The sequence below is a fragment of the Trichomycterus rosablanca genome, chromosome 10, assembly GCF_030014385.1.
Source record: "Trichomycterus rosablanca isolate fTriRos1 chromosome 10, fTriRos1.hap1, whole genome shotgun sequence".
Taxonomy (NCBI): Eukaryota; Metazoa; Chordata; class Actinopteri; order Siluriformes; family Trichomycteridae; genus Trichomycterus; species Trichomycterus rosablanca.
In genome coordinates, this window is record NC_085997.1 from 18,952,000 (window position 1) to 18,963,657 (window position 11,658).

The following is an 11,658-nucleotide window of genomic DNA, read 5'->3' on the forward strand; positions in this document are numbered from 1 at the left end:
ATCGAGTGATTTCAGTGCTGCCTGGTAAGGGGAGCACTGGACCAAACCAACCTCATTCTTCTAAGAAGCCCACAGGTGTTTGAGTATGTCGAACAATTCACAGTTAATATGGAGAAGTAGGCTGAACATCATGAAGAGAGATTCGTTTTTAGTTACAAATGGTCCTGCTCAAAAGAGAAAGACAAATCATGTTTAAACATTAAGTAATAGAACTTCAGAGATTGTATCAAGTCACAGATTGTACCTAGGGTGGCGGCATGTGAGGAGTTGTGTCATCAGGTTTAACCTAACCTTTATTTTCACCCTTTCTACCTTTCTTGTAAAAAAAAACATCCTATGTGGGTTTCATAGTTAATCATTAATCTAGAGATGACCTCTTATAGACATAGCCCCAGTACTAGTCTCCATAGCCATTTCTGACCATCATACCCACAGAACATATGACTTCAATATGAAAGGATCCTTGTCTATGATCCTAAGACATCAGACCAACCAGCCAATTTAAAACTTGTCAGTTTTATACCCGTGGCTGTACCTGTACATCTTTTCTTCCAGTTGTCTGTACTTCACAGGTAAGACTCTAACCCACCAAATTTGAAGCATTACTTTAAGCTGTTCTATTATCTGTGTTTGTGTTATAATTCACTAGATACCTTTGTGAGACTCTGTGTTCTCATGCATAATATGTGTTTGTGCATAGAACACCTCTGTAAGACTTCTGTCAGGTTGACCTTTTTCACATATGAACTCTGGTCTGTTGTGGTTCCTCTGTTTTGGCATCAGGAGATCCAAAAGAAGGGACAAGTGTATACACCGATCAGCCCTAACATTAAAACCACCTCCTTGTTTCTACACTCACTGTCCATGTTATCAGCTCCACTTACCATATAGAAGCACTTTGTAGCTCTACAATGACTGACTGTAGTCCATATGTTTCTCTGCATGCTTTGTTAGCCCCCTTTCATGCTGTTCTTCAATGGTCAGGACCCCCACAGGACCACCACAGAGCAGGTATTATTTGGGTGGTGGGTCATTCTCAGCACTGCAGTGACACTGACATGGTGGTGGTGTGTTAGTGTGTGTTGTGCTGGTATGAGTGGATCAGACACAGCAGTGCTGCTGGAGTTTTTAAACACCTCACTGTCACTGACAGACTGAGAACAGTCCACCAACCAAAAAAATATCCAACCAACAGTGCCCCATGGGCAGCATCCTGTGACCACTGATGAAGGTCTAGAAGATGACCATATCATCTCTGACTTTACATCTACATGGTGGACCAACTAGGTAGAAGTGTCTAACAGAGTGGACAGTGAGTGGACATGGTATTTAAAAACTCCAGCAGCGCTGCTGTGTCTGATCTACTCATATCAGCACAACACACACTAACACACCACCACCATGTCAGTGTCACTGCAGTGCTGAAAATGATCCACCACCTAAATAATACCTACTCTGTGGTGGTTCTGTGGGGGTCCTGACCATTGAAGAACAGGGTGAAAGCAGGTTAAAAAGGTATGTAGAGATAGATAAACTACAGTAAATAATTGTAGAATTTTGAAGTGCTTCAATATGGTACATGGAGCTGATAAAAATGGACAGTGAGTGTAGAAACAAGGAGGTGGTTTTAATGTTATGGCTGATCAGTGTATATGAAGTCAAATAAAGGGTGTGGTGCTGATAAGTTAAACAAAAAGTATGTTTTCTCCAGACAAAACATAGTATGTCAACAAGTGGGTTGCGAAAACAGTGTAAGTGTCTGGTGAAACCTTTAAGGATGTTTGCAATATAAAATGATCTAAAGTGTCAAGGGTATATTACAGACTAAGGCAGACTAAACAAAAGTATAAAATCAGCAAAAAATAGATTTAATCTAATAAACGTCAATGCAGGTAAAAAGGTCCTGCATGTGTTATGGACTAGTATATTTCTACTGTATGGCATTTGTTTATAGAATCTATAATATAATTCATTAGGCAATATAGCAGGCTATACCACATTAGCAGAATGCCAGATTCACTTTGAGCCTACATCTGCTTCAAAGTTTGCAAAGAAAACGTACTTTAGATGACTGAGCAGAAATTAGAAGCTAATAGTGAGAATGTACAGTACAATGACATGCTACTTAGGTCGGCTCAAGATCGGACTACGTCCTCACCACAAATGAACCGTTTCACAATTTGCTTGGGACCAGACAGAGACCATCTTCTCTTAGGGAACTCGATGTGGTTATTTTGCTCCGCACTCAGGTGTAAATACCATGCACTATGGGAAACACAAACCATTTCGGTGAAAACACCCAAACACTGCATGAATTTCTCACTGGCCATTGTAAGGCTGTAGAGCTGGTGTGGGCCAGCCTGTGACTGTTCTTAGACAGAATGGTTGTTGTTTAACTGGCAGAGGTCAATATGCAAAGAAGAGGGTTAGCCATAGTGTAAGCATCTTACATTTAAGCTGAAGGGGGTTTATTTTGGTAAATCCGATTATTACTAAGTTATTTATTTTGAAATAAATATATTGCTGTTAGTGAAACATAAAGAACATTAGCTGAGCAGGATCATAAGAAGCCATGTGACTTGATCCATATAGCACAACCTTCAATCTTCTTAGTCATTTTTAAACTGCAGCATTGTGAGTGTTTGCATAAAATAATAACTGCAATTATAATAAATTAAAATGTTTGCATGTGTGTGTGTGTGTGTGCTGAACAATGAACAATTACCTGAACAATTCCCATTAGAAAAAGTCAGGACAGTATAAAAAATGCATATTAAAAAATGCAGTATCTTACATTTACTTAAATTTTTCTTTCACTGCAAACATTATAAACCCAAGATATTTCATGTTTTGTCTGGTCAACTTCATTTCATTTGTTGATATACTTCCATTCCTGCATTTTAGGCCTGCACATTGCAAAAAAAGTTGGGACTGGATCAATTTAGAGCTAGTAATGAGGTAAAAAAAATAATAATAATAATAATAATGTGATTTTAAACAGCTGATGTCAAAAGGTGATAGTAATCACGATTTAGTACAAAAGCAGCATCCATGTAGAGATGGATAGAGGATCTCCAGTTTGTTAACAAATGTTTGGAAATTATTGAAATGTTTAAAAAAGTTGAAATGTTTCTCTCCTTCCCAAAGAAAGATTGGAAGGGATTTGCATATATCTCCTTTTACATTGCATAATATCATTAAACAATTGACAGGAATGTGGAGAAATTTCAGTGCATAAAGGCAAGGGGCACACCTGTGATCTCTGATTCTTCAGACTGTACTGTATCAAGATCCATCATCCATCAATAGCTGACCACATGGGTGAGGGATTACTTTGGCAAACCTTTGTGAAGCACTACAATACGGAGTTACATGCACAAATGCCACTTAAAACTTTACTGTGCAAAAAATAAGCCATATGTTAACCATGTCCAGAAGTAGCATCAAGTTCTCTGGGTTCTGAGGCATCTGAGATGGACCATCACACAGTGGAAATGTGTAGTGTGCTCAGATGAAGTGTGCTCAGTATTACAGATATTTTTTTAGAGAAATGGACAATGTGTGCTTCAAACGCATTCATGCATTTTTCAACAAGACAATGCAAAACCACATGCTGCATACTGCAAAGGCATGGCTGTGGAAGAAGAGGGTATGGGGCACTGGGTTGACTTGCTTGAAGTTCTGACCTGTCCCCAATAGCACATGTGTGGAAACATTTGAAACAAAAAATTGTGACAACAACCCAGACTGTTTCACACCTTAACACATGTGTGGAGGAAGAATGGGACACAATAACACCTGAAACGCTTCATCGCTTGGTATCCTCAGTCCCAAAACATCTTTAAGTATAGTGAGAAGGAATGGCAACATTACAAAATGGTACCGTCCCAACTTAAATATGTTGCAGGCCTGAAATGCAAAAATGGATGTAGATAAACAAGTATAATAAAACAAATTAAAAAAGCTGACCAGACAAAACATGACATACTGTATATTGAGTTTTTACTGTCTGCCTGAACTATCCTGCCATGAATGTAACTATTGTGTTGACATGCATTAAACAAACAAACCAAGTAAATGTAAGAAAGACTGCATTTGTTGACTCAAATCAAATATTGTACTTGTTTCTGATGGCAATATCGTTTTTAAATTAACAATAATCTTAGATTTCCTAAATTAAAACTGGTAAACCCACTGTCCTGCGTAATTTCTATAATGCATTAAACAGTGAGCATGATGAATAAAAAATACAAACATAGCATTTTCTTAAGTTGATTGTTAATTAGCAGCATGGTTGTTTGACAGACAGTAAGCACAAGCGTATGTGGACACCTGACCATAAGCTTACTGGGCATCCCATTCCAAATGCATGGCCATGCATCACCCCCTTCTCCTGCAGCTATAACAGCCTGTACTATTTCTGAAATGCTTTCCACAAGGTTTTGAAGTGTCAGTAAGAATGTGTTTCATGAAAAACTGTTGGCACTACTGTTGGACAAAAAGCATTGGCTTGCAAATGACATTTTAATTAAATTCAAAAGCACTGTTGTCACAAAGTTGAAAATCTATGGCCTGCAACACATTCCAAAAAAAGGTTGGTACGGGGGCAATTTAGGGCTAGTAATGAGGTGGAAAAAAAAAACTAAATAAGATGTGAATCCAAAGGTGATGTCAACAGGTGATTGTAATCATGGTTTGGTACAAAAGCAGCATCCAGGAAAGGCTGAGTCTTTGATGAGCAAAGATGATCAGAGGATCTCCAGTTTGTTAACAAATGCATGAGAAAATGATTAAAATGTTTAAAAACAATGTACCTCATATAAAGATTGGAAGGGATTTGCATATTTCTCCCTCTACAGTGCATAATATCATTAAACCATTCAAGGAATCGTGAGGAATTTCAGTTCGTAAAGGCCAAGGGTGCAAGCTTAAACTGAACGCCCGTGATCTTTGATCCCTCAGACGGCACTGCATCAAGAACCGCCACTATGCGTAAAGCATAAAGTTGAATGAGCAGCTCCGTGACCCACAAAAGCTGTCTTGCAATTTATGGCAAAGCTGGCATTTGGAAGTCTTATCAATACAGTCCATGTTTAAGGATGCTCAACTTGGAGTAAAGGAGCTCAAAATATAAAGAAGTTTTACAGGACCATGTGAATCTTATGCTGCAAATACAGTATTTCAGGAAGTTAATGCCCCAGTACATTATTCCAAAATTACTCAATAATGATTTTTGATGTCTGGTAAAGTTAAGGGATGTTAAGCAGCTCTTAGGCATTACTGTAAATAAATGAGTTTAATTTTTTTTACCTATAATAACCATTGAATAATTCATATTAAATGTAACTTTTATTAAAAAGTCACTAGATGGCAGCATGTTTTAATATACAAAACACACAATCTTACTGCACAGATGTGCATCATCCAGGCGCTTATGCAATTACACATAGGTGTCATCGAGCCTTCCTCTTAATCCCTCATCGTACATTTCCATCACCTACTTAATTTATGGCATATGTTTCACCAGGGGTTATTCATTCATTGCCTGGTCAGGGTCGCAGTGGGTCTTATTCATTGGTCAAAAGGCAGGAAACACCCTGGTCACCAGGAAACCGGAGCACCAGGACAAAACCTGCACGGACACAAGGAGAACATGCAACCTTCACACTGAAAGGACCCTTCCAACCCGGCCAAGGAAACGAATCCAGACCCTTTGCTGTGAGGCAACAGCGCCACCCACTGTGTCATCGTGGGATCTCTCAAAGAATTACTATCTGCAAATTATGCCTGTGTGTGTTTCATTTTTACTGATAGCTGTTGGATATTGGAGGTTGAGGTCAGGGCTTTGTGCAGACTGATCCATTCCTGCCAGCCCAAATCATTAAATCAGACTTTGACCAATATTCCTAACCTTTCAAATTTTACAGGAGCCATGTCAACTAAACTACATTTCTCAGTGCTTAATAGTTTGCTATTGGTTTTGTACTTACATAAATAGATTGATACTAATAAACGGGCAAATAGTGGAAGGTAGGCAGCTACCTAGAACTTCAATATGTATGGAGAGTCATGCACTACCATCTGTCATATGTCCTGTCTCTCTTTCAGGCGCCTCAACCAAGGAGCAGAGACCGCATTTGAGGCAGCAATGAGGACCCCTCAGCTATCCTCATCTTTAGACACAGTCAACCTGATATAGTAGTGATGGGCCAGCACATTAGACTGAGGAACTACCTGAACACCTCTAAATTGTAGAACCTATTTTGTTTATCTCCCCGTTCATCACTCCCATGCCACTCAATAGCACAGCCTAGATTTAAACTAAGAAGCAGTGGTAGGCTAGGCTTAAAGATAGTTTTCTTACTGGTGATGGTAAGTATCATAACATAGTAACAGGCCAGTCAAAGTGCTTATTCCAACTCCTGTCTAACATCAAAAGCATCTAAAACTGGACAACAAAACAATAAAAGACAGACTGGTCCAATGAATCTTGCCAGCATATATCTCCTTAAAATCCCAACATGTGCCTCTGCATCAGTGTTACCTTCACACATATGCATGTCACCCATGCCGTGGTCACTAATGCACCTTTCTCTGATAAAAGGATGGTTCTTTTCATTTTTGGCACATACAATTTGGCCTCCAATTTTGAACTGAAATGTGGAATCATCTGACCGGAACACGTTTCCAAATTCTGGGTTCTCTAAAATATTCTTAGTTTATTAATTTGGTGGTGTAGAAAGTTTTGTAATATCATTTAATATTTTGGCATTGCATACTAATTTCTAGTTAGGTATTATGGTTGACTGCAGCTCATGAGTTTTCTGATATAAATAGGGCTAGTTTGACTGCACCCGTTAGATTAAGCCATAGTCCACAAAAAGTAAGTAATGAAAGTGGGAACAAAACACCACAGTCACAATGGGATAGGAAAGGGCCACAAAATTGGAAGCATGTAATGAATTTTATATAAATGGTTTTCATATCTGTTAGCAATGGGTGTGACTGATAAGATAAGATAAGATAAGATAAGATTCCTTTATTGATCCCCATGGGGGAAATTCGAGTGATACAGCAGCTCCAGTACAGTGTAAGTACAGTAAGTAGAGTAAATAAAAATAGAATAAAAAAGGAAAGAAATTTGCTATGCAATGCAATTACTATTATACATCATTATGGCAATTACTACAATATCATACAAACACTATACAGTGGGGCCAAAAAGTATTTAGTCAGCCACTGATTGTGCAGGTTCTCCTACTTAGAAAGATGAGAGAGGTCTGTAATTTTCATCATAGGTACACTTCAACTATGAGAGACAAAATGAGGGAAAAAAATACAGGAAATCACATTGTAGGATTTTTAAATAATTTATTTGTAAATTATGGTGGAAAATAAGTATTTGGTCATTTGGTCAATAACAAAAGTTCAACTCAATACTTTGTAACATGACCTTTGTTGGCAATGACAGAGGTCAAACGTTTCCTGTAAGTCTTCACCAGGTTTGCACACACTGTAGTTGGTATTTTGGCCCATTCCTCCATGCAGATCTCCTCTAGAGCAGTGATGTTTTGGGGCTGTTGCTGGGCAACACGGACTCCACAAATTTTCTATGGGGTTGAGGTTTGGAGACTGGCTAGGCCACTCCAGGACCTTGAAATGCTTTTTACGGAGCCACTCCTTCGTTGCCCGAGCGGTGTGTTTGGGATAATTGTCATGCTGGAAGACCCAGCCACGTTCCATCTTCAATGCTCTCACTGATGGAAGGAGGTTTTGGCTTAAAATCTCACGATACATGACCCCGTTCATTCTTCCATTAACACGGATCAGTCGTCCTGTCCCCTTTGCAGAAAAACAGCCCCAAATCATGATGTTTCCACCCCCATGCTTCACAGTAGGTATGGTGTTTACTCAGCATTCTTCTTCCTCCAAACACGACGAGTTGAGTTTTTACCAAAAAGTTCCATTTTGGTTTCATCTGACCACATGATATTCTCTCAATCCTCTTCTGGATCATCCATAAGCTCTCTGGCAAACTTCAGACGGGCCTAGACATGTACTGGCTTAAGCAAGGGGACACGCCTGGCACTGCAGGATTTGACCGTAGTGTGTTACTGATGGTCCCTTTGTTACTTTGGTCCCAGCTCTTTGCAGGTCATTCATCAGGTCCCTCCGTGTAGTTCTGGGATTTTTGCTCACCGTTCTCATGATCATTTTGACCCCACGGGATGAGATCTTGACCCCAAGGGAGATTATCAATGGTCTTGTATGTCTTCCATTTTCTTACAATTGCTCCCACAGTTGATTTATTCACACCAACCTGCTTGCCTATTGTAGATTCACTCTTCCCAGCCTGGTGCAGGTCTACAATTTTCTTCCTGGTGTCCTTCGACAGCTCTTTGGTCTTGGCCATGGTTGAGTTTGGAGTCTGACTGTTTGAGGCTGTGGACAGGTGTCTTTTATACAGATAACGAGGTCAAACAGGTGCCATTAATACAGGTAACGAGTGGAGGACAGAAGAGCTTCTTAAAGAAGAAATTACAGGTCTGTGAGAGCCAGAAATTTTGCTTGTTTGTTACTGACCAAATACTTATTTTCCACCATCATTTACAAATAAATTCTTTAAAAATCCTACAATGTGATTTCCTGGATTTTTTTTTCTCATTTTGTCTCTCATAGTTGAAGTGTACCTATGATGAAAATTACAGACCTCTCTCATCTTTCTAAGTAGGAGAACTTGCACAATCAGTGGCTGACTAAATACTTTTTGACCCCACTGTATATTCTAATATATACATATGTGTAAATAATGAAACAGAGTCCAGTGCTGGGCAAAAGGGTAGGGGGAGATCTTGAGTTATTGTATGGGGAAAGCTGGCTCATTAGTGTGAGGACAGTCTGTGTATTTTGCTATTGTTATGCAGTCTGATGGCGGTTGGCACAAAAGAACGTCTGAAGCGCTCGAACTTGAACTTAACAATTGGAACTTAACTTGAACTTACTACTTGAACTTAACAATTGGAAAGGAATTCCACATACCTTCAAACATACAGTGTACATCATGAGAATTCTTCCTGGATGACCATTTGTAGCTAAATGAAACAAAGTTTTTAAAGTCTCTACAATAATTGAAGGAGAAAAAGTAATTAACATAACCCTGCACCTACTGTCAAACACAATGGTGGTAGCAGTAAGTGGAACGTGTGCACTTGCACAACAAAACTTTGAACAATCTGCTAATGACTGCCTTTATTTTTGAAGCGTTGATGAATCTGGGTGTTCCACCTGTACAATGACTCTAAACAAACATTCAAACTGGTTTTGGAATGGCTAAATCAGGCTAACATTTATCTTTTAGAACTGCCTTTCCAAAATCATGCCCTCAACCCCATATAAATATGTGGATAGTACTTTGTGCCAAATTTTAAATTGTAGTTTGTGCCAAAAAACCAACAAATGTGGTTGACCTCCACCAATTCTGCCAAGTAGAGTGGTCAAACATCAATCCAGAAAAAGCTTGCCAAAAACTTGCTGACATCAAAATTGCCTGCTTGAGGTTAAAAACATAACATACAATATTAGCTGTGCAGTGAATATATTTTTGACCATGTAAATTCGGACTTATTTAAAAACTCAACAAAATGTCTACACAAAGAAAGTTTGTGTTTAGTTATAGAACAAAGTTTTGCATTAATCATTGCAATTTTATGACTGTCATAGCATAGCATGTCTAATACGTAATAATATGGAAGTGTAATTTTTACTCTGTATTTGGCTTAAGGGTCTTGATCTATAGCTTTGTATGTTAGACACCTGACCAAAAGCTTGATTAACATTCTTTTCCAAATCTACTAATGTTAAGATGGAAAGATTAATCTTTCTTCTCAAAGAAAGATTGGAAGGAATTTGCATATTTCTCCCTCTACAGTGCATAATATCATTAAACCATTCAAGGAATCGTGAGGAATTCCAGTGCATAAAAGCCAAGAACGCAAGCTTAAGCTGAATGCCCGTGATCTATGATTCCTCAGACGGCACTGCATCAAGAACCACCACTCAACAATAGCTGATATAACCACATGGGTGAGGGATTACTTTGGCAAACTTTTGTAAGCATTACAATACAGAGTTACATGCACAAATGCCACTTAAAACTTTACTGTGCAAAAAAGAAGCCTTATGTTAACCATGTCCAGAAGCTGCATCAACTTCCCATCTTGGATGGACCATAACACAGTTGAAACGTGTATTGTGGTCAGATGAAGCAGCTTTTTTGGAAAAATGGACGCTGTGTGCTCCAGAACAAACGCGAAAAGAACATCCAGACTGTTGTCAGCAACAAGTCCAAAAGCCAGGGTCTGTCATGGTATGAGGTAGGTATGTAATGATTCACCACAATACAGTTAGTAACCGATTTTAAAATTCCATGATTCAAATCAATTTGACATGTAAAATTAATCGATATTCACTTTAAACAGCAGAGGGCACTGGCGCTACACACCTCACCTTGTTGACGTCACTGGCGCTATACACCTGGTTGCCAAATTATGGTTTTTTAGCCAAATTGGGCTTAATTCAAAATAGTTTTGCATAGTTTGTACCTACCTCAGAAATAAAAGGGCATTCATTATTTAGATTAATAAAAGATAAACACAACTACAGTATTTTCTTTTCTTTTTTTAAGAGAAATAATAAAAGGAAACTTTGTCATAATTTGTCTTCAATTTCAGTTTAACAAAATCGGGAAAAAATCTTATCGTGAACTCAGTATCGTGAATCGCATTGCATCGTGGGTAGCGTGTATCATTACATCCCTAGTATGGGGCTGTGTCAGCGCCCTTGTCAAAGGTCATTTACACTTCTGTAATGGCAGCATTCATGCAGAAAAGTACATTGAGATCTTAGAGCAACTTATGCTGCCTTCAGGACGTCATTTTTTCCAGGGACGTGCATGCATTTTTCAACAAGGCAATGCAAAACCACATGCTGCACACATTACAAAGGCATGACTGTGGAGAAAGAAGGTACGGGTACTGGACTGGCCTGTGCAGTCCTGACCTGTCCACAATAGAGAATGTGTGGAGAATTTTGAAAGGAAAAATCCCCGTACAGAAACGACATCCCCGTACTGTTGCACATCTTAAGACGTGTTTGCAGGAAGAATGAGACAAAATAAAACCTGAAGCACTAAATTGCTCGGTATCCTCGGTGCCAAAACGTCTTTTAAGTGTGATGAAAAGGAATGGCAACATTACAAAGAGGTTTGTTTATTAGGATTTTAATGTCATGTTTTACACTTTGGTTACATTCATGACAGGAACGATAGTTACTCATTACACAAGATTCATCAGTACACAAGGTTATATCGAACACAGTCATGGACAATTTAGTGTCTCCAATTCACCTCACTTGCATGTTTTTGGACTGTGGGAGGAAACCGGAGCACCCGGAGGAAACCCACACAGACACGGGGAGAACATGCAAACAACACACAGAAAGGACCCGGACCACCCCACCTGGGGATCGAACCCAGGACCTTCTTGCTGTGAGGAGACAGTGCTACCACTTAGCCACCGTGCCGCCCCTTACAAAGAGGCATTTTCCATGCTGTCCCAACTTTTTCTGATTTGGGGTTGTACATTTAATATATGATTTGAA

General features: G+C 39.1%; 1 protein-coding gene across 2 annotated transcripts in view; it reads left to right on the forward strand.

Moving 5' to 3' along the window:
* The window catches only part of cript (cysteine-rich PDZ-binding protein), a 28,573-nt gene extending 22,101 nt beyond the window's left edge, over window positions 1-6,472 (forward strand). For both annotated transcript variants that reach the window (XR_010013828.1, XM_063002911.1), the window contains one exon: window positions 6,109-6,472. The gene's annotated coding sequence lies outside the window, so the exon portion shown is untranslated. The remainder of the gene's footprint in view (window positions 1-6,108) is intronic.
* Window positions 6,473-11,658: the final 5,186 nt, after the last annotated feature.